The sequence below is a fragment of the Tetrao urogallus genome (assembly GCF_951394365.1).
Source record: "Tetrao urogallus genome assembly, chromosome: 2".
Classification (NCBI taxonomy): Eukaryota; Metazoa; Chordata; class Aves; order Galliformes; family Phasianidae; genus Tetrao; species Tetrao urogallus.
This window is the reverse complement of record NC_136814.1, coordinates 25,908,334-25,929,841: the sequence shown is the minus strand read 5'-3', so window position 1 is coordinate 25,929,841 and position 21,508 is coordinate 25,908,334. Positions and strand designations below refer to the sequence as shown.

At 38.1% G+C, this 21,508-nt stretch overlaps 1 protein-coding gene across 1 annotated transcript in view; it reads right to left on the bottom strand.

Annotated features, from left to right (window-relative positions):
• Window positions 1-21,508, bottom strand: part of PRKCE (protein kinase C epsilon) — a gene marked incomplete at both ends in the record, with an annotated part of 268,767 nt that overhangs the window by 25,519 nt on the left and 221,740 nt on the right. The gene's annotated exons all lie outside the window — the stretch shown is intronic.

Sequence of the window (21,508 nt, the reverse complement as noted above, 5' to 3'; positions counted from 1 at the left end):
AACAACAACAACAACAAAAAACAACCAAGAAAACAAAACAAACAAACAAAAAACAACAATCCAGCAGAACTACTTTATCATATATTTTGTCATGATAAAACAAACAAAAAACAAAGACAACACAACCCACTGCTGGTCTCTTCCAACTTGGGATATTCTATGATTCACTGATAATGCATGGTCCATTATATTTTTCACTTCTGTCTCAGCTCTGAATGCCTCCTCTATATTGTATTAAAAATTCACAGAAATATATGAAGAGGTGAGAATCAAAAGCAGAACACATGTCCTTAAGTGATTGTGTGGTCAGTTCCTGATCAGAACTTTTTGCTCTAGAGGTATTAAATAAAAGGAATTGAGGAGAAATAAGTATAAGCAGACAAATTCTTAATCAGACATATGAATAAAATTGTATGCCAGCCTTTGTAAACAAATGAGAACAGAAAGGTAACTGGTGACAACCAAGACAGCTTCAGTAAGGCCAACTCGTGCCGGACAAATCTGACAGCCTTCTATAACAAGGTCACAGTGCTGATGCATTAGGGAAGAGTAACTGATACAGTATTTGACACTGTTTCACACAGTACTCTTGTCTCTAAATTAGAGAGACACAGATTTGACATATGGACCACTTGATGGATAAGGAATTGGTTGTATGGTCACACTCAAAGAGTTGTGGTCAATGGCTCAATGTCTAAGTGAAGATCAATGACAAACTGTGTTCCTCCTTGTCTGTACTGGGACTGGTATTATTTAATTTCTTTGCCCATGACATGGACACAGTGGGATTGGGTCCCTGCAGAGGACACCGCACTTAATGTGTAGACACACTGTTGGGAAGTTATGTCATCCAGAAGGATCTTGACAGACCTAAGAGGTGGGTCCCTGCAAACCTTATGAAGTTCAACAAGGCCAAGTGCAATGTCCTGCGTCTGTGCTGGAGCAATCCAAGACAGGATAAAGAATATATTGAGAGCAAACCTGAGGAGAAGGACTTGGGGATGTTGAGTGATAAAAAATTGAACATGTGCTGGCAAGGTGTGCTTGCAACCCCAAAAGCTGACCATACCTTAGGCTGCATCAAAAATGATGTAACCAGCAGGTCAGGGGAAGTGATTCACCCTCTTTATTCTGCTCTTATGAGGTCCCACCTCACATTACTGTGTTCATCTCTGGGACCTCTAGTACAACAAGGGTGTGAACCAGTTCAAGTGGGTCCAGAGGCAGGCCACAAGGATGCTTAGAGAGCTGGATCACCTCTCCTGTGAAGACAGGTTGAGAGAATTGGGGTTATTTAGCCTTGGAGAAGGGAATTCTCCAGGGAGACGTTATAGCGGCCTGCCAGTACCTAAATGGGGCTTACAAGAAAGCTGGGTATGGACTTTTATTCAAGAGTATAGTGACATTCCAAGAGGTAATGGTTTTAAATTAAAAGAGGGTAGATTTGGATTAGATATGCTGAAGAAATTCTTCTCTATGAGAATGGTGAGGTACTGGGAAAAGGCTGCCCAGAGAAGTTGTAGATACCCCATCCCTGGAGGTGTTCAAGAGCCAAGATGGATGGCGCTTTAGGCAACCCATTTTAGTGGGAGGTGTCCCTGCCAATGACAGGAAGGTTGGAACTAGGTGACCTTTAAGATCCCTTCCAATGCAAACTATTTTATGTTTCTATGAAAAGATGCAGATTTTGTTTCCAAAATCCTTAATATCAACAAATTCCACCCGAGTGAGTGATTAGAAGCCTTTACTTTGCTCTGAAGTCCTTCATTTAGAGAAATGTCGCCTTTCCAGTCCCTAGACTTTAGAACCACAATCATCATAGTGCACTAGAAACAATCAGACATTAAATAATTTAATAGCCTTTCCAAGGCTGCACTATTTGAGATATATCCAAGGCTACAGTGTTCTGAAATTTCCTTAGAGGTGCTCTTTCCTCTCCATCACCCTTATTTCAGTAGGTAAAGTTATTTCTTTTTGATTGACTTTATCTTTCTTTTGATGTTTGTTCAATATTTTTGGGTATGCTGGCCCACCTGTATGTAACTTATACTATGCCACATAACAGCAAAAAAAATGAGGTACTTCTGGTACACAGTTGACTTACTACTCAAGGTCTGTGTAATGCTTGCATATAGATACAGTGTGCATCAGATGCTTCTGGGAAACACTTGATGACAGTGTTGTAGAAATTAGTCGTGCTGTATACATACTACTAAGTGGTTTGTGCAAGAAGTTTGAGGTGGCCAAAGTCAGATTTCCCTCACTAACTGCAAATCCACTGTCTCTCATGTAAACTAGCCTTATCAAATATGGTTTATGAAGCTGAAGAATACCTGGGCTGTAGAAATGCTCCTTGCAATCAATATGCTATACACCTGATTTTGCTCCAAGTCAGTTATGCTACCCTAGTAGATACTCAGCTGGTCACACCCATGAGCCCCTAGACTACATTTTATCATTTTTTAAAGTCATGCTATTTATGAGTTCCCAAACAATCCAAGATCTAACTGGTTACAACAAAATCACCTACATCTAATCATTCAACCCATCAATCGCTTCTTGCTATCCCTTTATTTGCTTAAAGATTTGTGTAAGTAACAGAAACTGAAGAAAATCTTGACTGTAGAGAAAGAGAATAAACAACCTGAACAAAGAGAAAAACATGAATAACCTAAATATGAAATTCTGTTTAACTATGAAGACCAGAAGTGAAATTTTAAGCCTACCTACAGGAGGTTAAAAGGTAAGTTGGGAGTCTACCAAAATGCCAAATTTATTGCTAGTCTATGAGATTATCATGCACTGAAAACCATTTAAAAACAGTTTTGTTAATTTGTATCTGACAGATTTTTTTTAAAAAGGTAAATTTTAAAAAAGAAAGCATAATAACTCAAGAAATGTGAGAGAGGAGCTAACATGCCACTCAATGCATCAGAGGAAAAAAAAAAAGACTAAATCAAACACCGAGAGATGAGGAAACAAATGAAATACTAACAGAAAAGAATTCTCAATGAATTTTTTTTTCTGTGCTTGTGAAAAAAGTTTTAGTTTAAGACCTATATGTTTTCACAATTGAAACCCAGCTCTTCAAAATTAAGAGCTATCCATCTCCAGAATGTAAAATCATTATCTGTACAGAATAATCCATTTGGATCCATTCTGTCTTTTACTTGGTTCCTGGTGTTAGCGCCAGCTGTCTGCTTCTAAATCAGAGCTTACCAAATAATACAGTGTCAGATAGCTCCACGACAAAGATCTATTGCATTCTTCTTTTTCTCATTTTGCATACTCTTTGTAGGAACTAAGAAAGTCATCTGTGTATTACAAAATGAGCTCCTATAACCTGAGTAACTACTTGCAACTGCAAACAACCTAACCAGTTAAGCTAGGAAAATGCCCAGGTTGTTTGAATATATTAATGATACATGAAGCTACTTCTCTCCTTTGTTTGTTTGCCAAGATGCTTTGTACAGTCAGTTCAGTTGACTGGAACAGTAAATTGCATAACTTAAGTATTGGTTTTTTTTAATCATTTCTTTTTCGCGGAAAATGTTAAAAGAAATTTAAGCCTTGGTTTCTATTTCTGGGCATTTGCCAGCATCACAATCACCTCAGAAGCAGGAATGATTGGCAGGATCTCAAGAGATAATCAGGATTATAACAACAAGGTTTGTACATGTCAGAACAGAAGAGCAGGCTGACAGCAGGTAACCTGCAAGAAAGCCTCCACAATACTCATTCATTCCTCTACATGCCAGTGTCATGAGACACCGAGCGTTCTCACTTCCCAGAAATGCTCCAGTGATGAGGACTTCACAGAACTGCACTCTTCAAGTCTGACTTCAAACAGTAGCCAGTGAGATAACCACCTTGTGTGTGTGGCCATGTGTCACACATGTCATTTAGATAACAGGTAATGTTCCTGTTGAAAGTAAGGCAATTAAACAGTCAAGATAGGCTTTGACCAGAAAGTCTGCCAAACATTACTAACAGTAGCCTTTGAATCAGGTAAACATTAGTAACTAAATAAAACCATATTTGAAGAACAGGATCAAGTAGCTAAGAAACATGATCACATGTTGGTTTAAGCAATCACTTTACAATGAAACATCTCCACAGCATCTACTTCTACTCTAGTTGCTGAATAATCAACCATATACATTTCAGCATATAGGTCAGCATGAAGGTGAATAAACAGAAGTTTGGAAATAATAACTACATCAGAAACAGGATCCTATATTTCTTTATAGGATTAAAATGAAGTGAAGGACAGCACCTTACTAAGCATCTATAGAACATCAAAGCAACACAAGTCAAAAGTAAGTAGCTACTGAACAACTGTCAAATCCTTCACATTTTTTGTGTGTGTGTGACTTCCAGCTACAATAAATGCTTTCAGAACTCTATTTGAAATTTTTGCCACTGCCATTGTTCCCCTGCATGGGAAAATGGCATCTTTTCTGCAGGCTTTGAATAGACAGGCTATTCACAGAAGGAACCACTGAAGGTAAAAAGGAAACATCCCCATAACAACACACAGAGAGCCAACAGAATAATTTTCCACTAATATAGTTATTGAAATTCATAACTGAAGGCAACATCCTCATTAAATCAATTAAAAATTTCAATTAGTAAGATGAAATTACTTTTTCTATGTTAATTAATATAAGACTTCTACATTCCTAGAGTTCTTAACTTACTCAGCAGTATCAAATTGCATTTGAGACAAAGATACTCTCTTGCATCTAGAGATCTCTCCCGTACCCAGCACTAAATTTCTCTTTGTTGTAATTTTAGTTAATGTAGCATTTTCAACATAAATTTCAATCAAAAGCAACAAATACCATAAAACATTTATACTATGCTATCTGAAATGGTATTTTCTGAATGACTGATAGACTCACCAAAATCTCTGTCTCAGTTCTTCAAACATATTGGTGATTCCAAAATACACAGATAACTAATGTACTAGATTCTGTTCTAACCAAGATGGAGTTATATAGAAAGCTGGTGAGAAAACCAAAATAAATTTCAATACTTGTTATGTTCTGATGTTAAATTCTTTAGCAATTAAGTCTCACAACCTAATATCAACTTTCATTTATAAGCTATGGGACAGATGTACTAGAACTAATGTATTCTTTTATTGCATTAAGTATTTCAATCACAACACATCAGCAAGGTTTTTTTTACTTCCTGACAAATTGAAGACGAATGGCTAAAACCCCAACCATAGCTTCTAAGAAAACACAAACAAATAACATTTTCTCCATTTCCAGACACTGTGGGGCAAGGAAGAAGCCTCTCATTTTATAATGATACTAAGCAAAAAAATACAATTGTAATAGTGTCATTGGATGTCTGGTTCTACCAGGTGATGTGATCTCCCTTACTCCATGGAGGAAAAAAATAGCGTGTGCTGGACTGCTCATGTTTATGAGTGGATTCATGATATTAGGGCAGATTTTGGGAGGAAGTAGACAGGAAACTGAGTGAGATTAACAGTGAAGAAAAAAATGGTTCTCACACTTTTATTTTAGGACATTTCCTAAAACTTCCTAAGTTTTGGCAGTATTTATCTGCAAGTCTGGGGTTTTCTGTTTTGTTTTTATGTTGATCCATTAAGTAATTAGCAGATTTATGAAAAGCATTTTCTCAGAAGCACAGAATCATAGGGTTTGGAAGGGACTTCTGGAGATCATCTGGTCCAATCTCCTACTAAAGCGGGTTCCCTACAGTAGGTTGCACAGGAAAGCATCCAGGCGGGTTTTGAATATTTCCTAAGAAGGAGACTCTACATCTTCTATGGGCAGTCTGTTCCAGTGTTCTGTCACCCTCAAAGTAAAGGTGCTTTTCCTCATGTTCATATGCAACTTCTCATGTTCCAGTTTGTACACCTTGCCCCTTGTTCTGTCACTGGGCACTGCTGAAAAGAGCCTAGCCCCATCCACAACACCTCCTGCCCTTTGGATATTTATAAGTTTTTATAAGGCCTCTTCTCAAGCTCCTCTTCTCCAGGCTGAACAGCCCCAGGTCTTTCAGCCTTTCCTTATGAGGGAGATGCTCCAGGTCCCCCATTATTGTTGTGGCCCTCTACTGGACTCTCTAGAATTCCCTGTCTTTCTTGAACTGAGAGCCCAGAACTGGATACAGTACTCGAGATGTGGCCTCACCAGGACAGAACAGAGGGGGATGCCTTTTTGGTCACAAGACCACACTGCTGGCTTATGGACAACTCGTCCATTGGGATAACCAGGTCCTTCTCTGTAGAGCTCCCTTCCAGAAGGCCAGTCTCTAAACTGTACTGATGACTGTAGTTATTCCTCCTCAGAAAGAAGCTGCCTGTGGCTCTGTAAACTCATCAGAAAGCAAAAATGTGGCTTGTATGATGTTGCCTATTCCCACAATGTACTGTGAGAGAACTTTCAGAAAAGCAAGGTCCTGGGAGGGAAAAGAAGGCTGTTTAGCCCTAAATGTTTACCAATGTCTTAATGATGTATCAAACAAAGGTTTAATACTCCTTTCCAGGAGGTTAAAGAAAACAGTGATTTGCTGGTAACACAAAAACAAGTTTTATAAAATAATTTCTATATATGGCTTTTTAATGTTTTTGACCATAACTTGATTACAATTGTCGGTAACAGCTTAGGACATTACAGTGCATGATCTGCTTATCTTATTATGCTGAGTTTCCTTATAATAATGTGTAGACAAACTAATATATTATACTTAACAGCTTTCCTTTGTGCTGCTTTTCCTTTCATATTATTGTCACATTTTTATTTGTGAACACAACAGAAACACCTAGAAGTTTTAACAGGCATTATGTAAAATAGTCTCAAAAATTGGCTATAGATATAAGAAAGTGATCTTTATTTCTTTTTAATGAGTGTTTCCTTCTACATTCACATCATACTGCTTTTTAAATGTCATCCTTCCATGATTCCCACCTGGAAATGCAATAATCCTTCAATGAGCCTTAGGCAGAGATGGGATATAGTGTTACAATGCTGCCTCTTCATTTAATCTTCCAATGCCTCAATTTAGTCAAATTTTGTACTGGATTCCACAGGCATTCCTGCATTCCCATGGCCTGAAGGCCAGCAATTTTTTTATCGGGTAAGAAAAGTCATGAATGGAAGTGGCTTCTGCCTCAGAAACATGCAGTTGCATCATATAGCAAGCAATCTTCTTCTTTTGAAAAACTTCAGATTTTAAAAGCCATTTGTATTGAAAACACAGACTGCTCAAAGGTTTTTATGAAAGCAGTAACGCGAACAGCCAGTGGTTCTGAGCTCATAGATGTCTTACTCCTGGAGCTGAGTTTGGTCTTTATGGGGCTCCAGCTGTGCATGTGAGTACCCTGACATTAAGGTTACTAACAGTTCAATAAGGGATTTACTTCTTCACTTCATTTAAATACACCATTTCCTTTTTTGTTTTTTTCTTTTTTCTTTTCTTTCTTCTCAAAGATTTTAACTGAGAATGACAGGATGAATCTGTATTCCCACTGATAATATTTACTGTATCAGTCTCTGCTAAAAAAACCTTAAGTTGAGCCATTGTTAAATATGTAATGTGACACAACTTGTCCTCACTGACACCTCACTGATCCCACTGAGGACAATAGAGTCCTTAGGTTTAGCCAAGGACTGACTCAAGCTGAGGCATACTACTATGTGAAGTACAATGCTTTGTGCTCTTATTTTCATATCTCAAATAACATAAGATTGCATACTGTAACAATAACTTAGGTGGAGCACAAACTAGCAGTGCCTATTTATGTATGTCTATAATCCTTTTAAACAAAAAAATACTAAATCATTATTTGATAAATCCACTGGATGAAAGATGGTGAAAGGCTGGCATGAAGCTAGAAAAGCTTGTCAGATCAAGTTCAGAAAAATCAATTCTGAAAAAAATGCTAGCAGAACCTTAGATAGTAAATATATCAGCAGACATACTAATTAATTTTTCATATTTGGATCAGGTAAAAGTTTGCCTTTGGAACTCAAATGCAGTGGTGACTTTCCTCAGTGGCCTTAGTAGATATGATAACAAAGTCACTATCATTTTGACGGTGGAATACAAATTATGCAAACATGAAGAAAATAAGATAATACTTTGTTTTCAGGCATGGTTTCTGTGACTACGTGAAAAGGCAGAATTTTTTTTCCTCTCTTCTCTATTTTCTTCAAATGAAGTTTTCTTAACAGAAGAGAAAAACATTCAGCCAACAAATGCATGATTATCCATGTAGCACCTTGCATTTCTGTAGTCATCTTTGTTAATTATCATCTCAGCAATACAGCCTCGCAAATCTTAATAGCACAGAAGAAAATATATTACTGCTTCACGCATGGTAGGAATGAGAGAAGACATAATGTAATCAATCACAACTCATACCATCTCTTTTAAAAATTTATCTCAATCATTTAAGTAACTAGAGTTATGAAACATTTTGCTCTATGGAGGTAGCACAACTTGCCTCAGGCTACCTTCAAGGCCATTTCCAAGGGTGTCTCCAATATGAATATATGGGCTGTGCAGCTTCCTAAGGAAACCTATTATTTTCTCTTGACTAAACACACTCCAGGACAACCAAGATTGTGTCCTGGGAGCTTCATTTGCATTCCTAAAATTAGATGAGATGAATTTGAGACTTTGAGTATATTCAAGCATGTGCTGCTTCCCAGCTCTCTGTGTTCCAGATAGAGATTTATCCTGTTTTCATTCCAGTTAGTTGTGAAACTTATTTTTGTAGGAGATAGCCAAACAAATGCAGATTAAGAAAAATAAAAGACCAGTATTCATTTGTCTGATAGAATTCTCCCTCTTTCTCTCTCTCTCTAACACAAACACACGCACACAGTTTGCTAGTATTTGAAGTTATACACTGTAAAACTTAGTTTTTTTCAATTATGTCATATTGCATTTTTCTGACTGCAAAACCTCCCCTCCCAACACATATCAATCAAATAGCCAGACACTTAACTGCTTCACTTGGACACACCAAATAAAAGGCTCCAAAGCATTATTCTACATTGTTTCAGGCTCACAGAAAGAGCATTAAAAAAAAACATGAAAACAACAGAGGAAAAGCTGCTACTGTAATCAGCAATGGTTGAAGGCATTTCCTGTATTTTGCTATCAAACTGGTTGTTTTTTCCATTACATGCTAAGTGAACTTTACTAAGGTCAAGACACCAAAGAAAAACAGGATCAGAATATATTTAATCAACCAGAGTTGACTACTTTAGTCTCTTTCTTTCAGATGTTTAGTCCTGGATCTCATCCCATGTCTCCACTTTTCTCCCTTAAATCACTGACGCATATATCAGGTCCTTCAAATTCCAGATTAAGATGGTTGTTTTCAATGGCATTTAACTTGTTAGGTTTACACTTACCCTAGCCTAAAGGTCAATTAGCTTCATGCTGTGTGACAATACCAATATTGTTTTAGCATGATATAACTGTAACAGGGGAGACAGCTTTTCATTCAGTACTATCACAGTACTGGGCCAAAACCTTCCTTTTTATTTGGAAGTCCATTGTTTCTATAATGCTGCCTATTAAGATCAAGGCTAAGGTTTGAAATGACCATTAAATAAAAGTTGAAGCTACAATATATCATAGTTCAATTTGATCCAACTCTGTACATCGTTATTATGCTATCATACGTGCTCTACATACAAATGGTACAAAAGTACGTAGCATTCCTATTCTATTCTCTGACCGTATCCTTTCTCTGGAGAAAAGTTGTCCTTGTTTCTTCGAGGAATGCCAAATGACATTCTTCTATTTGTTAACACGACACAAATGTTGACATCTCCTTCAGAAATGACCAGTTCCAAATGTATTGTTGACCATGTGGAGGGAGAAGGATACCATGTTTTCCTAGCAAGTAAGGAAGCCCCATGCTCTGGTGCAGTTTTGTACAAAAAGGAGAACATTAGCCTGCCTGAGCTTTGTGATAAGACTGAAAATTGACTCATTCAGCCTTTTTAACTAACTACCCATAGAACAAAGAACTCTTGGCCACAAAGGCCACTTGGTGCTAAAGATGGCCTCCAAAGCTCTCCTTAAGACCTGCTCTCTCCTGCAGCCCACCTTCTTTCTAGCTTTGAAGCTTCACAGTTTCTCTTTTTAATTCATCTGAAGCTGTTTATCAAAAGAAACTAATGAGATTCACATAAATCCCCATTTTTCAGCCACAGGGCTGGAACTGCAGCATACTCAAACAAGATAAGACACAGTGAAGAGGAAGAACCCTTAAAATATTAGAATCATATGCTCATGAAGGATAGTACAGATTTTATACATCCTTGATAATACTTATTCTGTGCTCTGTCAGGATGAGATGAAATAATCATTCAGAAAAAAAAGAAACTTTTGCAATGCTGGAATCCAACACTATAAGTTGAATTTATTAATTTTCTTTCATTTCTTTTCTGAAATATTTATCTACACCACAGACTTATAAAGAACAACATTTTCAAAGAGATTACTTTTATTTTGGCAGCCATAACACTGGGCATCCAATAAAGTGGCCAAAGATAGGTGACAGGGAACACATCCTGAGCAAGACATTAATGTGCCAGCATGAATCTACATTTCAGCTCATTTCTTTACCAGCCAAGGACCTCTGCAACTTTATAGTGCATTGAAAGTGTAAAGGAAAAGGGTTGCTGAAGGTTTTTGCATAGAGGGTTTCTTTTTATAAAAGAAACAAATGTATCAGAATTCTCTTCCTTGTGCTCCCAAGGGTGTCCCAGCAGGGAACAAACACAGCTCCTAGCAGTAAGCAGGCTTCTGTTAAAGCTCCATATCATGTTTCCATGGAGTAGAATGCTTTCTTAGCCAGAAAAAGCCCTCTTTGGTGAACTTTTGCACAGACACTGATTTTTCCAGCCTTACTTTGGCCTCAGTTCAGCCTCTTGGGTCTTTTTTGGAAAGCCTTTCCACAGGGTAGTGCTTGTAATGTTATGCAGCATGGACTAAATAACTTATATAGCTTAAATGAAATGATGTAACTCAGCAAGAATTTTTCTTCAAACAAAATGCTTACTTATATGGAATCACTCGAGAAAAAGATTGTAATAATTTCTGCTTCTATTCTGATTTCAGGAGCATAGTTACATGCCTGAACATCTTTTTACCCAATCACGTGATCTGAATTGGGGAAGGTTATGCAGACTCTTACGTTAAAACTTTTTCTAAACCTACTGTATTTATAAGGATCAAAACAGCAGCAATCAGAAAAATTTTAATAGATTTCTGCAGAAATTCTTGTGAAACCAGCTGGTTAAATCTATTCTATTTTTAATCATTTAAAAGGATTCTTTTATACAGATATATTTGTCTTTCAAATTCTATATAGGTAATTTTCCATTATATTTGATAGAAAATTGCTGCCATAGAGAGATTCTGGGAAAACTAAGACAAAACTTTATTATTTGTCTGTAAAGTATGATGAAGATGCCAGGAAAAAAAAATGGTTACTTTCCCTTCTATGTTAATCTATACATAAAATAAACCTCAGTACCACTTCAAGGTGGAGGTCACAGAAGCTTGTGATTTGCCCTAATGGTCCCAGCTGCAGCTCCAAACCTCGTTTTGATTCATAATTAAAAGAGGGTCTTAATACATACGATACACTTTTCAAACTATAGTTGCGCAGTGAAAACAAATTATTCTCCCAGCACCTCTGACAGCAAGCTGTACAAAAAACCCCAGAGAGTCTCTCTGGGCAGGAAGATCCAGTTCCAGCGTTGTTCAAATGCAGCACAAGTAGCTCCCCCAGTGTCCTCAAGAAAACGCTTTCTCAGGAACACTACTTTGGCTGTAGTGCCAACAGTATCATATCACCACTAAAAATCTACTCATATAAAAGAACTCACTATTTTTAATTAATAGAAATGCTACGGAAAGGCGAGTCAAGTGGGTTACTCCCATGCAAAACGACAGATCAAGACGTAGGAAATATACAGGTTATTCACTTTTACCAACATCAAGGTTAGCAAAGAGTGCTGTACCAATTTGCCTTTAGTTGTAAAACAGAGAGGCTACAAAGTAAGGTTCAACAGTCTAGCCCAAGTGAAAATAAAGAGGGGTAATTCTGAAAATAAGATTTAGAAGACTGAAATATGATTTTAATCTCTAATGTTTGACACTTACTGAGTAATCATTGCATGTAAATACTGAGTTCAGCAGGATTACAACATAAATTGTTCACCAAAGCAAGATATTTTTGGACAATTTCTTCACATTAAAAAAAACCAAACAGCTGAATTTGAGCCTGAGAAACTACCTTCAAAACTTGTGTGCACCTATCCAATACAATAATACTTCAGAGTCTTGCTAACCAGATTCTTTGCTCCGACAGGATCAGAAATTATCATGTAAAACTCCCAGATACTTACGTGGGCCAAGACTAGAAAGAAACCTAATTATACATCTCACAGATGAACTATGTAACATAAAGTTTCATTAAATTATACAGTCCAATAAAGTCTCTTTGCATCCTTTTGACAATCTTAAACTGCACTGAGTACAATTCAGTTCCACTGTAAAATTGCTTTGCTTTTCTAGTATCAGAAGCAGCTATTAATGTGAATGAGAATCTTGTTCTTTTTTTAAGAGGTAGTCTTCTACACAGCAGTAGCAGCCTCTATATGTCCATGTCAACCTACAACCAAATTTATTACAGATCTTTTGTTATGTATTATCACTTTCTGGATTCCAAATAAAAATACATGAACAAATGAATCTCAGAGAAAGATATTAATCAAAACACAGTATAAAACAAAATGGGAGGGAACGTTGTGCCCTCTCACAAAGACATGCATACAATGAATTAGACTCGACTTTGGCATACTGTGGAGCAAATGAGGATCCTAGTTTATGGTCTCTGTGGCCAATTTGTAGCATTGTGTTAAGACTTGAATAGTAAATGAAATATCGTAGGGCACTACAATATGATTAACATCCTGTTTGGTCCATTACTATCCACCCTGCCCCAGCCAACCTCCCTTCCACTTTCTTTCATAGTCCCATGTTTCTACTGCTGTAAGAAAGTGAACATAACTGTGTATGACTGTTTTTTAAAATGGATCCTATAAATAAGATGCGTAAAAAATAAAATACTTTTTTTCTGTGGTTTGATTTGGGGATTTTAGTCTAATTCTCTATCAGATTGGGTTTATAGAAAGTATTATCGTGTCCTAATGGTAGTGTTCAAGAGGCATCTGGATGAGGAGCTACGAGGGATGGTTTAGTAGCTTGTGGCACTGATAGGAATGGGAGGGTGGTTGGACTGGATGATCTTGCAGGTCGTTTCCAACCTTGTGATTCTGTGATTCTGTGATTCTAATGAGCGCCCATAGCCAAGACAGTAACTACTTACATCTGAGATTTATCGACAGATTTGTAAGTCTCAGCTTAGTAATATCAGCTAATATTTTGTTGTTGTTGTTATTACATAGCGAACTTTCAGCATGCTGTTTCAAAATTTCTTCAGGCTCTTTTGCTCATGGACAGAATAACTATGCAACTCTTTTCCTCTTGTGTCATCACAGAAATACAAAGATTTTGTTCTACTGCTCATGTATCATATAATACGACCTTATGGAGGCTGTCAAAAGAAAATCTTCAGCCTTGTAGCAAGTTGGTATACTTCTGATCTGCTGTCTGCTTCCCCACTTCATAATTCAAGGATCTTTTTTATTCAATTAGTTACTCATAAATGAGATCTGGGGCCTCTTTATAATGATAACAGAGAATAATAAACTGCAGAGTCCCCTTTGGATTTATTAGAAATTATTAACAAATAAAGTGGTAGACATTTGGTATGCCTTTTTTATTTCCTCAGTATACAGTACCATAAACACTTGCTGTCCACTTACTGGTGGTTAACTTTAGGTAAATATGTACTCAGGCAGTTTCTTAACTGCATATTATTTTTGTTCTACAAGTACTCCTTTAGAGCTGTTTCAGATTTATTGATGTTTGGAAGCTTTTAAATATCCATTACCCACTTCACTGACTGTAGCAATTCAATCTGACTCATTTGTGTTTGTTAGAATATATTTAGGCATTTTTTAAAATGGGTGTTAGTAGACCGTAGGATCTCCCTTGAAAACCTTATAATAAATCAACTAAATAGTTGCTGAAGTGCTATAATGTTTACTTGTTGCAACTTAATTTTATACTTAATATTCCAGGTTTTGCACACACAAAGTTCTTCTGCTCAGGTTATTAGTCAGCTAGCTTTCTTTGTCTCTTTTTCTTAGGGCATTTCTTCTACGTTATTCAGTTTCATGCCAAAGTGCAACCATTCCACATGCTACACTGCTAAGCCTTCTCATCCTTTCCTCCCCTCTGAATGGCAATCATATGCCTAAGACTGGAATACCTAATGAAGAGTATTTTTACAGTTTTTACTGTCAAATCAACATTAAAATATACACAACTGCACGTACTATTTGCATTTGACATACTTTGAAGAACTGTATTTTCTGACAGTTTCATACATCAGAAGGAGTAAATTAAAGCCTGGAGGAGAAGATACACCTATGTAAGTATAGGCATTATTTCTCCCCCCTCTTTCAATGTTGTTTTGCAAGACTGACTAATGGAAACAAATTCCAGAAGCAGGAGGCAAGAAGTGAACACGTATCCGGCAAGTACATTGGAAGAAGTCACACTGGATCTTCTCCTTATACACCGAATATTACCTTTTTTTTCTCTTTTCAAACAAAAAAATCTTTATGTTGTCAAAGTAAGCAATCTGCTTATTTTCAACTTATCAGGGTTGTGAGGCCTACCTTCCATCTTTACATTTGTTTTTCAATCTGGCCACAGTATGAGAACTGCCCTGCTTGGTTCCATCTGCCCCTGCATGTTTCAGGGTTCAAATAGCCCCAGGCCTCCTGTAGCAGTTGCAAGGAGAACAGAGGTGATCAACATGTGCAGCTCAGACAGCAACACTTAACTGAAGCTGTGACAGCAGGAAGATCCTTTTCTATCACTGTATTTTTGCCCCTGGCTGCTGCTCTGGGCAGTTGCATGTTCGGAACCACTGGTAGCAAAGGACAGAACTGACATTAATTTTGCCACAGGAAAGCAAGCTGAATGACTCTTTACACTCCGGACTTGGTACTCCTCAGCTTTCAGGTGATTTTCAGCACACTCCTGACCACCTGATCTATTCTGTTCCATTTTCCGATTCTCTGGTTACACTGCACCTACTCCGTTCAAGGTCTTTCTGATGTAATCCCCGTACTGTTTATTCTAGTGGCAGCAAAGAGTTTGAAGCACTCCCCAAAATGCTGGGGTCCTTACTGTCTGCCTTTTCTCTGGTTCAGCTCTTTTGGACATTATATTTAACTATTAGAGAGCAGTATTATTTCTGTTCTCTTACATAATATTATGAAGTTGCCAGCAAAATGGATGATTTTAATATTTTCAAAAGTTTCAATGGTTACACAGCTATGTTGCCATTCAGATTAGCTAAATTCTCCTTTTCCACTGCCATTTGCAGGGATGAGCAACATATTTTTTTGTTTTTAAACAATAGTGAGGACTTCTATTTCAAAGTAAACATTTTTGTAATGATTAAAATTGAACCAAAGGGTCCTAAATCATACAGGAAACTGCACAATACCCACATATGAGTAGTCTCACAGAGCCGGAATCAGCCTATGAGTACAGTGATCTGCATGCAGAGATGTTTGCTGGAGCAGTGTCTAAGAGATAAGCTGTTTTATAAGCAGGGAGTGCAAAGTGGGGGGAAGAGGGGTTGAAGAGACTAAACGCAAACCTTCAGCCAAATATAGCGAGATTCTAATCAAAACATAGAAGCCATACGTAAATGCCCTCATCAAAATGTGTTATCCAATTTTTTTTTTTTTTTGAAAGGTGGTTTAGTATATTTAAAATTTTAAAAATGCTAAAGAGGGTCCTTGCAAATTTTCATCTAACATTTTGCTTTCCTCTCCAATTTTTCTGTTGCACCCCAAGAGCATGACAAACACTCTATGAAATGCTTGTCACCTTAGAACCACATTTGCTGTGCCCTTTTCTGTATTACTGTGAGACTTTGGCAGAAGCAGTTAATGGCATGCAAAAAGGCAAAGCCTCACCCTTAACATGACATAGTTTCAACACCGCTGCAACTGAGTTATAGAAATATTTTCCATTGTTTGAAGACAAACATGACTGAAGGGCACAGCAAAATTCAGTCCTATCATTTGTCGGTTTGCAGCAGAATCAAATTTAGGAAGGAACTTCAGAGTTTTAATGCAAGGAGAAACAAAAACATTCTTTTCCTTCTCTTGGAAAATTGAAGATTGTGGCTTTGTTTGGAACCAGTGTACGTGTTTCTGGAGAAACAAAGCTATGCCTCAGTGCTTTCGGGAAACTGGAGGGATTGCCTTATGTTGGTACATTTCAGTTTTACATGTGCTGTAACTCTTGTGATTTTTATTCTGTATAGGCTTCCCTCAGTTAAGATCTTCTTATCAAATGCAGAAAGATAACACATTTTTCCTGTTATAAAAACAAAAGCATAAACATCAATCATCTAAAATCACTGACATTTATCCAGAAATAAATATAAACATTCTCTATAGCATTTAGCTGCCATTATCTGCTCAAAAGTGCTGTTGGCCTTTCTACTGAGAGTACCGGAACATGGCTGCCCTCGCTGGAATGTAAACTTGGCATTAACTCTGGCAGATTCCCACTCCCCGCCCTCTCTCATTTAATATTAACCCACTCCTATACTGTTATCAGAAGGTAAAGGTCATAGCTTTATTTACAGAATACAGCACTATACAAACGGTCATTAAACAAGAAAATCTTGCATCAAATAAACATGAAGCAAAAAAACAATGCTGACCTTGCTACTGGGAACTCCCCCTGGAAGTACCTTGTCATTCCCCAGATGAGATCAATGTTGCTGCTCTGTCCTTCTAACTATTTACTGCCCAGCACTGCTCCTCTGCATACCCGACTCCTACGCAAGCGCCAACTAAGGATTTTCTTATGTTACAAAACCAGGAGAAATTTAGAAAGCATTTTACTGTTGGCAAGACTGCAGGGTTCATATCCTATTCCCACAGTCTTTACTCATTCTTCCACAGCTGGAAACCTTGTCAAAGGCTCTCCTATCCAGCAAGCATCCTTTAGCACAAAGCAGAAGCTAGGCAGATGGCAGGGTGGACACCCTGGGTCCGAATGCCAGAAGCCTGGGAACCAACCCTTCTTCCTGCTTCACATCTCCCTCGGCCCAGCTCCTCTCCACCCCAGCCCACTGCCTTTTCCTGCGGGAAGACATTCTGCTTATTTATGCATTTCATGACTGCTGGTTTGCCTAGACCCATCAAGAAAAAGTGCAAAGAGGCCACTGAATAAAATCCCATCAGAACTCCCACCTGGTTTGGGAAACTCGGACCATACAGAGCAGAGCACACATGTACCCTGGGCCACAAATCTGGCAGGAAGAGTCAGTCCGGTAATGCAGCTTTGGCAGCAATCCCTGGGTGCTCTGGGACTCAGCCATACACTGCAGTGCAACTCATGCCTTGCCTCCTGCTGTCATGGAAGGGGATGGAAATAAATTGCTTATTGCTCACTTGAGCCAAAAGTAAACTAGCTTCTCTGTAGCAGACTCTTGCAATGGGCAGTTTAGAAGGGGAAGGGACAGATTTCAGAATATTGCTGCACTTATGTCTGAGTATGCTCTATGAGGTACACGGTCTTTCTTGCCCTTGTTCATAGACCATGGCTCAAGAAGCAATTTAATTGTTTAGGCTAACAGTAAGATGATCTTTACATACTTACAAGCACGTTCAATATGCTCCCTGCCTCCTAGTTTGAGTTCTGTATTTTGAAGAGTCAAAAAATGGAGGGAGAGGAATTTTATTTGGTTGCTGCCATTCAGAAATAACACAGTGAGGTAACATGGGAGAATGACAGCTTTTAAGGTGTTAACCACTGACCATGCAACATTTTCATCAGTGTAAATATAACTCCTCGTTACTTTGCCAAGGTTGCACTGAATCATACGACCAATACTGAAGTCAGACTTTCTAAATATTCTTGTTTCAAGTAAAAACACACTAATGAAAGTGCTTTTACTTTTAGGTAGTTCTTCTCACTGAAACACCAATGTGTGCTGATGGACAGGAATGCTGAGAGAACTGATAATCCAAGAAAAAATTGAGTTAGTGTTCAAGCAAGTTTTTAGAGTATTTGTGTAAAGAAAAAAAAAAAAGCCTGGAGGGATTAAAGGATTGGCACCAGAATATTAATATTCACTTTCTCCTCAATTTGGAGTTAATATATCCTTCATTGCAACCAACACACTAATTACAGAGTTCACAGAGCCTCAGAAAGCTACAGCAAGTTACAGGATGGAGTGCTACTTCATATTGTTGAGCAACATGATAACCCAAAGTTATGAATACAAACTCCTCTGTAAACAGATGCTGGGCAATCTGAAGGCAATGTCTTCTCACAGACCTTACATTTGAAACCAAAAGAATCATAGAATCATAGAACGGTTTGAGTATGAACAAACCTTTAAGATTATGTAGTTCCAACCCCACTGCGATAGGCAGGGACACCTCCCTCTAGACCAAGTTGCTCAAAGCCCCATCCAGCCGTGCTTGAATGCTTCTGGGGGGCAGCATCCACAACCTCTTTGGCAACCTGTTCCAGTGTCTCACCACTCTCATGGTAAAGAATTTCTTCCTAGTATCTAGTCTAAATCTACCCTCTTCCAATTTAAAACCATTTCTTCTCCTCTGTTGCTACACGCCCTTAGAAGATGTCCTTCCTCAGCTTTTTTTGTAGGCCCCCTTCAGGTACTGGAAGGCCTCTGTAAGGTCCCCTTGGAACCTTCTCTTCTGCAAGCTGAAGAGCCCCAGCTCTCTCAGGTGGTCCTCTTAGGGGATCTCACAAGAGCAGAATGGAGGGTCAGAATCACCTCCCTTGACCTGCTGGTCAAGGTCTCTCCTGATGCTACCCAGGATACAGTTGGCCTTCTATGCTGCAGAGCACATTGTCAGATCATGTTGAGTCTTTCATCAACCAACGCCCCCAAATCCTTAATGTCAGGGCTGCTCTCAAGTCATTCTCCACCCAACCTATATCTGTACTTGGGATTGCCCCAACACAGGTGTAGGACCATGCATTTGGCCCTGCTGAATTTCATGAAATTGGCATGGACCCATCTCTCAAGCCTGTTCAGATCCCTCTAGATAGCACCCATTCCCTCTGATGTGTCAGCTGCATCACTCAGATTGGTGTCATGAAGAATGAGTTAAACCAAAATAGGTGACGCTAATTTTCCAGTCAAGATATTTTTAATCCTCTCGGTTGAACTGAAATTGTTTATACTTAGTTTCCTTGTTCTGCATTTCAGAGACAGCATTCCACAGAATTATATGAATGGTCTTGCACTATGCTGGAGGTCACCATGATATGCAAATGTTGGCCACTGAAACGAGATCTGCAATACACTCAGTTATTCTGTCTATCAAATATTAACAAGGGATGCTGGTTTGTGCGTTCATGAGCTGGTGCCCCATCCTCAGACTGATGTTGTTGCCTGAGGAGACAACAGTTCCTTGCATGTATTTCAGGCCAGAATGGGCTATTGCATCACCTCACTTGGAAATCAGAGCCAGAGTCATTCGTATAAGAATTCCTGTACTCAGCCCAGCACTTGCAGGTTAAGTGAGAACTGGTCTCATTTACACATCTGTGAGATGTGCACCACGATGCAGTATAAGGTCACTATAAGGAGGAAGTAAGGAAGTGGTGGTTTCTTAATAACCATTTTGGTATACCTTGTTTGTGTGAGAAGACACATTAAGCTGATGATAACACCAGTCTCCAGAGATAAGTAACAGTGAATATAGACCACAAACTTTCTTCATTGAGTTTTAAGTCCAATTCAGCTTGTAAGCAACATGAGATTCATAGTCTTGCCCTTTATTCCTGAAGTTTGGATACATTTTTTCAGAATGGTGCAATGGCACAACACAAACAATAACAGCCAGAAACAGAGACAGAAAGTTTGGATATTCTGATTGACTCTACCTGTACTGTCAGGCCCAAACTTGACACATGCCTGAATAGCGCAAGCCAGATAAGAGGGAAGGTGGAAGGGATAAAGTTTATCTATCACACAGTATGAATATAGTAACAGCAGAATCTTTATTTATAAAAATTGTGAGCTTAATCTTTACTTCCAATATAAACTCCATAAACAAAAGGAAGGTGCTTAACTCCAGCCAGCACATGGATAATTGGATAAGCCTGGGAACAGCTGTGCCAGTTGCTAAGACGTGAACCTACAGAATAATTTCTATTGCCAAACAGGGAGCTGGCTTTCTCTTTGAACTTCAGGGGAAATGAGGATAAACTAGTTATTAAAAAAGATGATCATTTAGTATCATCATAGCACTTTCTAAAAATCTAGCCAACAAGCCAAAGCATGAGCTAAAGCTAGCTATTTACTTCCAAAAATATAACTACGTTTAGTTCCAAACAAATACTTCCACATACATGGCTGAAAAAAGATCAGAAGCTACAGCAGCTATTTTGAAACCTGCATTTCCATCAAACATCTTAGTTTATTTATATGTTCCCCATTTTCCTTGAAGTATTGCCCACATAAGCACCATTTCCCACTTTGGAGAATAACCATTAATTTCATACCACAATGTTTTTTCTAGAGATATAATTACACAGAAGACAAGTATTCTTTATTAAAATTTCTGAAGGCAGGTTAGGTAGTTATGACTAGTAGTTATTCAAGAGCATAGATTTTTTTTTTTTCTTTTTTCCTTTTTTTTTTTTTCTCTTCCCTTGTTTGCCAGCTAATAGAAGTATAGGAGAATGGAAGAATGACTTGACCCCAGTGCATTTTTCATATTGTAATAAGTGAGGCAAAAAGATTCCCAATAGTCAGCCCAAAACTGATTCCCAATAATCATGTCCAGGTCTTCTAAAAGCCTGGGCCAAACCAAATACAACTACACGTCCTCTTAATGTTCCTCTTATTGCTTTTTACAGTCACTACTTGCATTCTATAATACATGATATTTCTCTTCTTTTGCCTCTTCTGACATTACACCCAATAAAATATGCCATATACAATTCTTGCATTTTTTTTCTTCCTTTTTTTTTTTTTTCTGCAGCGTGCCACAGACATGTCAGCATAGTTTCTGAATCAGAAGTTGAGAGAACCTTATAAAGTTTAAATCATGAAGCACTGTTTCATCATAATTATATTTTTCTGGGGATCAAAGTATTTTGAATCAAACAAAAAGTCACAGTAAGGACACATACACACCAGGTGACTCAATGCCAGAAGCCAACGCAGTAGAAGCTACACATAAGACAAGGAGAAACGGTGGGAGAAAAGAGAATAAGAGGAGTGAAAAGAGGATGTAGTTAAAGGATGGGAGGAGGGAAGGAATAAGAATAATAAATT